The sequence below is a fragment of the Cygnus olor genome, chromosome 7 (assembly GCF_009769625.2).
Source record: "Cygnus olor isolate bCygOlo1 chromosome 7, bCygOlo1.pri.v2, whole genome shotgun sequence".
NCBI classification, from domain to species: Eukaryota; Metazoa; Chordata; class Aves; order Anseriformes; family Anatidae; genus Cygnus; species Cygnus olor.
Window position 1 is genome coordinate 22,342,586 of NC_049175.1, and position 9,892 is coordinate 22,352,477.

Sequence of the window (9,892 nt, forward strand, 5' to 3'; positions counted from 1 at the left end):
AAATACTTGGAAATATATGATTTTTAACAGTACTACTGTTTCGACCCTAAAAGGTCATATCTATTATATTCTGAAGTCAAAGCAGCTCTGCAGGGAATCTTATCTCTGACATATGCCAAATTATGCAAAATCTCATCCATCTAATTGCATATCATGTACAGTGACTTTTAAAGAGTATTTTTAGGCCCTGAGACTGCTACTAATCTTTAAAAAGTGTTCAATCCATTTGTTGTGCCTCCTCCTATCACCAGTTTAATTTTTGTCTTGTATGACTGTTAAGTTAGCGGGGGGGGGCTGGGAATTGACTGACTTCTTTGCATATAAGCTCAGTGAGAGGTGCACCATCCATCTTCATGTGAAAGGATCTCCTCTCTAAATAATCAATTCATTATGGCTCATACAGGGTATACTTATGGCTGTGACAATGGCAATGCCATCTTTTACAAGATGTTCAAATATATTAGCTCCTTCATGTAGTATTTCCTTAAAAGATTGTTTTGCAGGGCCTCAGTAGGTTCTTGTACTCTTGTGCTACTAAACTGTTTAATTAACTTGTAGGACTAGGTTTTGCATGGGTATTTAAACTCTCACATTGCTTTTTGTCTCAGTAAATAGTGCTGAATTATACATTTAGTTCTAGAGGAATCTTCACTGGAATTAAAAGGAGTACATAGATACTGAATTTCAGTGGGAGCTGGGTTCTTCAGTCACAAAAGTGGTTGTAAAAGTCTCTGCTAATATCTTTCCTGTGCTTTTGAGAAATTTAGGAATTAATCTTCAATATGTGACAAGGTATTTATTAATGTAATTTATAGTTCTAGGAAAAATGAGATGGACAGATGTTTTATTTGTATAGTATTCACAGGGAGTTGACAAAATACTAATATTTTTAACCAGTTTAAATTCATGCCCTTTAAAATACTATTTCAAACTTTGAATTATTCCTGTTCATACTTGAGGTAACCACTCAAGGCAGATTCCTTAATATCTGAATATCAATAATCATGGACTCCAACTCATTCATGAAGCCAAGAAAAGTTTAAATGAAAAATGATTGCAAAAATTTCAATCCCAGACAAAATATAAATACTTTGTATTTAAAACAAAAGAATACTTCAGAATGTACCTGTGTCCCGACCATACCAACATAATATCTGCAGACATCTGTAAGAATTAGTCTATGAAGCTTGCACAGCTCAAATAGGAACATTTCATCTGCATTAATTTTTCCTTTCTTCTGTGCATGATGATCAGTAGAACCAGATTTTTATTTTGTTTTATTTCATCATTGGTAGTCAGATTTTTTACTGCAAGTTTAACAGGAGTAGAAATTTTTCAAAGCATTTACAATTTCTTTAGTTAATATTAATCCCTGAAACCTTTACCCTACGTACAATGAAATAAAATATGTTTAAGGTCTCTTGCGCTAATACCAGTTCTGACAGAGGTGCAATTTGGAGAAAAAACTCCATATTCAAATAATTTCATAGATTATAATTTAACAAACTAAAATGCTCTGCTTAAGGGCTTCAGTAACTTAGATACTGTGAAGAAAATGTTAACCATTCTTTTTCCTTAAAAAATGACACGTGATTAACTGTGTTTTAATATCAGAATTGTAACTTGAGTTGTATGAAAACTTGCTAATATATACACCGATTCATACAGTAAGTTCTACCTAACACCATTTAGGATTTCGCAAAGTTATCTGATTTGTAAAGAGAAGTCCAGCCACGTACAGCAATTTTAGTTTCACAGAAGCTGGGTATTTACTATGTTGCTTCCTGCAGACATAGACCATAGCGGGTTCATAGGGAGAAAAGTATACATTTTAGAAATGCGAAAATGATGAATATTTTTATTTGCTTTATAGACCATACAGGGTTCATAGGGAGAAAAGCGTACGTTTCAGAAATGTGAAGATGATGAATATTTTTATGTGCTGTTCAGTTTACGATGGATTTATTCTGACTGGAATGCGTTTATGTTCATGACTATATTTTAGAATGACTCAAAAGAAAAATCTTTCCTCTTTAAAGCGCCCATAAAGGAATAACTAAAAGGGTAAAAGGTGACATGATATGGATAACAGGTATCATAGTATGTGTAGCTACTGAATATCTTTGAAGGCGTAGAGAAAAATCCACATTAAAAAACCAAGACTCCCTAGATTCTCCCAGATACTACATGTGGTAATGCAAGATGTCTTAAATTCTAATCCGTCCTAAGAACTAATGAACAAGTAAGGTCTTTTCCTTCCCCTTCCAATAAAACAGTAATAGAAAATTCTTTAAGCTCACCTTACTGCCTAACACCCACAGTTTTTTTCAGTGTCTTTCTGTGATGATGTGTCCCATATCACAAACAGTTATTCTCTCTCTTAAGATCAATCTAAGCAGTACTTTTTTTCTCTTATCAGGCTCATACATTTCAGTGTGATGACTACCTTACAGCAAGGTAAGATATTCAAGATCACTATTTGACCTACACTATCAAAACTAGAAACTAAAAAGGTTCTGTTACCACAGTAGTAGCTTAGTATTCCAGTGTTGTGAGCTAACTATGAAAAATGTATTTGGTAGTTTACAATCTAATTGAGTGACGCTACTCTTCTGACTACTCAGGAGTTCAGTGCTACCCTATATGTGTTCTGTTAAAGTAGTATTTAATATCTAAATAATCAGAATAATTGCCCAGATGTTTTCCTGGTCCAGATGATATTTTCTACTGTAGAACTGATTTTTTGCAAAGTAATTTAATTGTGGAAACCCTTTTATTCCCATATTAAAACTGTATAATTCTTCAGAAGAGCATGAAGAACTCTACACCTTCTATACTGCAGGAGCACCTCTCTATCATTTTTATCCACACAAGTAAGTCCAACAGTATTTCAGATGTATATCTTCTGGAAAAAAAAAAATATTTGATTGAAAAGATTAATAGCTGTTTATTGTCTTGCTGTTTCTAAAGAAACATAATACCATACATTTACATTGCAGGAGTTAATAAATGATGGCAAATTCCTCAGGGCATTATCAAACTGTGTGAATTTGTGTATCTGATCAAATATTTATTAGCTGCAGTCTCTTCCTACACTGATTTTTCTTTTCGTTTATTGCTCTAGGCCTTACTGTACAACACTAAGGTGATACTCATGGGCATATGCCCCCCAAAGAAAGGCAATCATTATGAAATACCCAGCTTCAAAACTACAAGCTGCCTGAATTTTAATTTTTTGTTCTCTTTAAATAAACTGCCACAGTGTTTAATTATCTTTTCTAGCTTATTTCTTTGACCTATATTAATACTAACCAGAAACAAAATATCATTAGCTAAGCTGACAATAGATATCAATTTCCATTGAATGATATCCCAAGCTTTTTACACTTTATATTTAAGCTCATTGCTGTGTACACAATAAATGATTACTACAGAAAGTAATTAATTTATTGGACATCACTTTTTACTGTGTTGCTAAAGCTCTACCCTATATTATTTTCCTCTTCTATAAACCTGTTAGGTGTGCAACAGATTCATTGCACTGAACTAGTCTGAAATTTTGGAACCCATAAAAGTGCCAATAAGACTTGTGGGAGACTGACAGTTGAATAAAAATGAAATGCCAGTGAAAAAGAAGGAAATATATGCAAATTTCCTTACTGCTCTCAGTTTCAACACTGAGCCATCATTAAGTCTTCTGTGTGTGATGCTTTGTTTTAGTGCAGTTAGCACTGACCCAGCAACACAGTATCCATTGTATTACAGCAGTACTAAGGATTGGTGCATCTTTCATTTTCTCCCATGACCAAGCCTTCAGCACCTTTGACTGAAGTAGAAGTTCTTGGTGGTGGCAAAGATGGCCTAAAGATAGTGGAAAGACCTTTTCTTTACCCTCCTTCTATAAAACTCATTTCAGAGTTTTGTTTACTCTTTCATGTTGGATAGGTTCATAGGATAGGGAATTATCTTCTGGGCCGTGATCACATGCTTTGCAACAGGACCTTCCTCCTTAGAGCTCTGCACAGCAAATTGTCAGGACGCCATGTGTACTTTGGTCAGGATCCTTTTCATAATTTAAAGACTAAAAACATCTGTGTATCTATTTTAAAATATATTGAAAGAAGAAATATGTGTTTTGCTCAGAAAAATATCATGTCTTTGGGTTTTTTGCATTTCTGAAGGGGACATAAGAAGTTTCGGGGGAAGCTGTTTTCAATAGAGTCTCACCATAGGAATTGATATGAGGTAGTATCTTCTCATTCCATTACCATTAATGTCCCTCATAGACTTCTCATTTACCTTAGTGGATGTAGACCAAAGTAATCCATGGAGGCACTGTATAAATAATACTCTTTATAATATCTCACATTCTCTAAAATATAGAGATCTTCAGAGCTAAGCTAAATTGACATACTGCTGCAAAATGCAAACAAATGTACACAGGCAAAATGCTGAATTACAGGTTACAAGAATACACATTTCATAAAGAACAATAAGGAGAAGCTCTCAGGAGAGTGCAAAGTCACAGGCTTGTGAGATCCATGTATTTATTTAAATTCATACTAGATGAAGAAGTGCCTATGCTGAGCCCTAGGCGTCCTTGGCAATTATGTAAAAGCATAAGCAACATAAAGAATGAGCACCCTGCAGCAATCTGCCATCCACAGAACCATGTATTAGACCTTACAGCAAAAGTAAATTAAGAGAAACCATACTTCCCTTATTCCCTTTCTTCCCCCTACCCTTCTAAAGAGAAAGTTACGTGCAGGACCACGATGCATATGATATTGTTGTTTGGTTATTTCATTAATCGGATTTTCTTTGCACAAGATAGATAAGTATCTCCTCTTTATATAAACTTGCATGAAATGTGGGAAGTAATGTTTTCCATTTTATTTGTTTTCTTTGGTAGTAGTGAACAAGGAAACATATTAGCTAATAATTGCTTGTTGGGGTTGTAATAGATTTATACACAATGCTTGACCTGATGTGCTATCTTTTATCTTTTTTCCTTGTATAATCACTTAAAAATGCTTGTGGACAATTGATATAGCTAGCAGAAATTTAACATCTCTAGTCTACAATATTAAACTAATTTGGAGTCTAAATTTTAAAATTGAAATCTTTATCATAACAATAATCATACTTGTGTTGTTCCATTCATTTGGCACAGGACACAGGTATAAATGGGACAGTGTTTAGATTTTAAGTTGTACCTTAAAAAAGGGCCAATGTCTAGGTATTAAGTGTTTTGTTACATATCCTAATTAATTTTAAAATTATTTAGGCCCACTAAAACCAGTGAAATAAGTGAAGCTTAGTCCACAGCACTAGCCAGATATCTAGTTTTTTGTTTTTAAATCAGTAAGTAGATTGATCGTATTTTTAAGTAACTCGATTAGGGTTTTCATTAGGAGAATGGTTCTCTCTTAACAATTAACTAAAGTTTAAATTTTACACAGAGCAGAATAGTTTGTCATTCTGTCCTGGGATGTGCTTCTGTATGCTGATCCTTTTCCCTTGTTTACTCTTTCATTCCACATTGTAAGAAGTGGTGTGAGGGAGCCATGTGATGTTTAATGTGACTGTATGAGGCTGAGTCTTTTTAGGTATGTGATTCTAAATGCAAGCAGATTTGGGTTTTGATGTGCACATGGAGAAAGGTAACTGCTGTGCTGCAAAGATGTCTGTAAAGATGTTTACTCCTTTTTCATTTAAACACTGATCTGTTTTTGAACTACATAGAATGAGATTCAAATTTTTGAACGTTATTATCATCTGCTTAGAGCTGCCAAGATTTAAGCATATAGTGTGAATGAAAATACCTGATCTTGAAAGCACCACAAGAAACAAACAAAAAATAAGAATAAAATAAAAGGTCTGTGTCAATAAACAAAGACTTGACAGATTGCATTAAAACTAGTAAACACCAAAGAATTTGTTTTTTGCAGCATGACTAGAAGGCTTATGCTTCAGTAAGGTCAGACCACAGATGAACTGTCGGTAGAAAACTTCTGATAACAGGAAGATAGAAACATGGTTACAGCTCATCGCATGAGTATTTCCTTCTTGTTATCCCAGCAGAAAGACAGGCGGTACCCATAAAGATACCCAAAATGAAGAAACAATAACAGTGGACCATAACCTGGCATCAAAACAATTGTGAAGACTGTGATGTATTTATTGTGTAACTGGTAAAAGGATTAAAACACCAGCCCAAAAAAACAGTTCATTGCCAGCAATCAAGAGAAACTGAAGAGATGTAGCAAGGTCTTGATACCAGCCATCACTTGTCCTCCATAGAAGGATCTTGACTAGACCACAGATAAACACCCATCATGGTGCTTGTGAGTATGGAAATATGAGAATGTTAGTTAGTGAAACTCAAGAGAATGAGAATGAATGGCTAGAATCAGTTTTGTTTAAAATGAATATCACCTTCCTCTTCCATAAGGTTTTATGCTGTTTTGTTATGTTAAATTCCTACAACGGGGGTACTTTTTGTTTCCAGAGAGCTGTTTATATTTTATGAAGTTTGCAATACTTTTGCGTAAGCCTAAGTTGCTTCTGCTGTCCTTATGTTCTTTCTTTCTCTAAAGATTCCAATGTTTTCCTTTGCTTGGTGCACAAGACTGACAGATGATAGCTATATGACTTCCTCCCCCCTTGACATATGATACCTTGTCTCTATGCAGATTAGTTAAGAATTTAAGGGAAGATTTTCTAAGGTAGACACGACAATTAGGTATTTAACTCAATGGAGAAATCTACGAAAACGTACCTTTATTACAGAAATTGATAAACACTTGCTTTTTCTTAAGGAAAATGCAAATATTTTGTTTTTATTTTGGAATATGAACCCATGTTTCTAATGAATGCAGTGCTCTAACTACTTCAAAAATGTTTTCATATTGAAAACTTACCTTCATATGTAAAACTGTGATTATAGATAAAGCCTAAATATATGAGAGGGAAAAGTAGAATCTGTGATTGTAAATGAGTAATATGGTGAAATGCAAAGAGGCTAAACAACTTGTATCTCAGCATTGTTTACCATATGGATTTACAAGCACCATTATAGTAATTGCTGCTATTTTCAGACTTAAATCTTATCTTACATATGCTTAACCTTGCTGAATGGGAACACCAATTACTATGTTATATGAATATTAATGGTAATGTGACAACATTTTGTATAGAGCTGCATTTTGATTATTCAAGAAAGTTTATAGTTAATTTGAAGAAAAAAATTATCCCATTTCTACTTTCTTTTTGGGAACATTTTTGGGAGCAAAACAATAATACATTCTACTTTCTTTGCTGGGTCTGGGTCTTTTGCCTGCTAAGGAAGAAAAAAGTATGCTGCAGGGAAAGAACAGAGTTCACTTATGTTTTCTTACCAGATCACATTTAACTGAATCAAAGATAAAAAAAGAAGTTGAGATTCTGAATGGAGCCTCTGGCCACTCACTGTTCCAAAACAGAGGGCTACGGGTAATTTAGAAGTTACTGGACTGACCATTTGCTTGCCATCTGTTTCCCATTGGTTTAACAGAATCTCCTGAATGATCTGTTTTCTGACCATTCTTGGAAGCATTCGTAGCCCCAAAATAGCCCCAAAAAAAAGATCAGGAATGATCCTGTACTCTTTGCATTGTTCTGGCAGCAGAAAAGAAATTGAGAGCTAAACTAGGTCATATCCTTGGTTGACCAAAGTCTTGCCAAGAGGTTTTGGAGGTATCTAACAGCTCTGTCAATCCCCAGCTAGTGGTGAGATTAGAGAACAAGCTTTCAAGCAATTTTGTGTTACAGGTTAGTCTAGCAAAAGATCAGGATCATGACCTGGTTTATTCTGGGGGTCTTTTCCTACATGGCGTTTAGGCACACCGAGGATCCTTGCCCCAAATCCTTCATGGGCACCCACTCCAGGTCTGTAGAATTTTGATAATGATACTGGGCTGACAAAGCACTGTCAAAGAATGTGGGATAATTCAGAATTAATAATTAAAACAGAAGCTACTGTGTGCAACTTATATATAGCCTAAAAGCCGTAACATAGTTCAGTCAGCCTCGGTCTCTACTATCAGGCATACTCTAGTCACTGTTGCTCTGTGGAATATTAAAACTTGTCTTTTGATGATGCATTAGACTGACTTAGCACAGAAGTAAATTATTCTTAAATCCTGGAGGACAACAGATATTTTGTCCCGGTTTACTTAATCATGGTGAATTTTGCTTTGATTAAATGTAGATTTAATCACCCTGTAGAGTTTTATTTGTAAAATTAGGGATACTATGGTCTCAACTACCACCAGAGTTCAGGCACCAATTTTTTCTCTTTACTTAGAATAACATCTAGAAAGCTAAAAGCTCATATTGCACAAACTTTGAAAGAAAATGTGAATTTCTGTAATTAGGAACACAAGCATAGTAACCTTAAATGAATGTCATATTCTTACAAGGAGACTTATAATGAGGGTGACAAGAACACATGCTGCTGAAACATAACCTTCTGAACTGTACTGCATAGAAGTTGCTGTAATGATTCATTGTTTTTTGTTTGCCTTTTTTTTTTTAATTAATTCAGTGATGGGTGAAATTTGTTATGACTTGCTTTTCTTGTCCTTATGTGACATTTGCCACATGATTATCATCTTTTAATGTTTTATAGAATCTCCCAACTATCTTCTGTTCTTGGTAAAATTATTGTCATTGTTGGCCTACATCATTATCAAATTCCTTTAAAATTCCTTTAAAAAAAAAAAAAAGATAGTATTGTATTATAGACTCCTAATGCCTCAAAACTCAAAGCTGTAACAGGTCAGCATTTTCCAGATTTTCAAGGGAAATTCTTGCAAATTAAGGATTTATAACTGGAGTTGCCTTGCAATCTCAAATTGATTCTTTCATGAGATGTTTAAAAGGAATAGTGTTGTGAACATCAACAATTGCTATTATTCTCAGGCAGAAGTCTTTTTTTAGGTAAGTTTGAAAAATATGCATCCAATTATATTTCTGGTTCGTTTTTAGTTTTGAAAATTCTTGGAAGTAGAAACTACTTGGAATCTTAATGTTCTGTTTTCTAAAATGCTCATGTGCTAGCCATTGATACCTCATTCTTGCATTGTTTCTAATTGTACCTTGTGAAATTAAATATATTTCAGCTACAAAAAGTAAATTATTGAACTGAAACGAATACATTAGATATATTTTGCCTTGAAAGTGTACCCATAAGTTAGGTAAAATCAAATTGGGGAAAAAAAAAAGATTTCTCAGTGATCCTTCTAGTAGTGTATGCTTCTATGCTATTATGCAGAACAGCTTGGAGTTAAGTGGTTTATTTTGCCTTCGTTTTATTCTGCATATTTTATTCTGCATTTAGAAGTTTTCTGCTGTGGTTTTGTTGTTGTTTGTTTGTTTGTGTTTTTGTTTTGTTGGTTTTTTTTTTCATTTGTGGTGATATGATCAATGTCCTAGGTAAATGCATGAGCTATGCCAATTAGCACATAGCTTCCATATTGCCTCTTGAAGCAGCAATTGTTGACATTTTTTAGTGCATCACGTTAATTTATCTGTGGATGAAGCAATGAAAGACTTAAGACAACAGCCCTGAAGTTCGTTGTTAAAATTCATCCAACATAGAAGTGTAAAAACTTCTCAATCTTTTCAGTGGAACTAACAGCATGACAAGAAAGGATAAAAATGATATCAGGTCAGAACTTGCAAGTGCACAGACCTAACAGCCTTGGCAGGATCTTGTCAAAATTAAATCATTTCAACTGTTTCAGTTTAATTTGACATAGCAAAAAATGTCTAAAATCATCACTTCCCTTAAAGACAAGCTTTGCAGTGGAAATAATTTTATAAAGCACTTTATGAATTCAATTTATTA

At 34.1% G+C, this 9,892-nt stretch overlaps 1 long non-coding RNA gene across 4 annotated transcripts in view; it reads left to right on the top strand.

Moving 5' to 3' along the window:
- LOC121073368 overlaps window positions 1-9,372 on the top strand; it is a 95,164-nt gene extending 85,792 nt beyond the window's left edge. For 3 of the 4 annotated variants that reach the window (XR_005821649.1, XR_005821650.1, XR_005821652.1), the window contains 2 exons: window positions 2,420-2,457; window positions 6,082-9,371. This is a non-coding gene — a long non-coding RNA (uncharacterized LOC121073368). Of the gene's footprint in view, window positions 1-2,419; window positions 2,458-5,951 lie in introns of all 4 variants that reach the window. The other variant, XR_005821651.1, reaches the window with a different exon arrangement.
- Window positions 9,373-9,892: the final 520 nt, after the last annotated feature.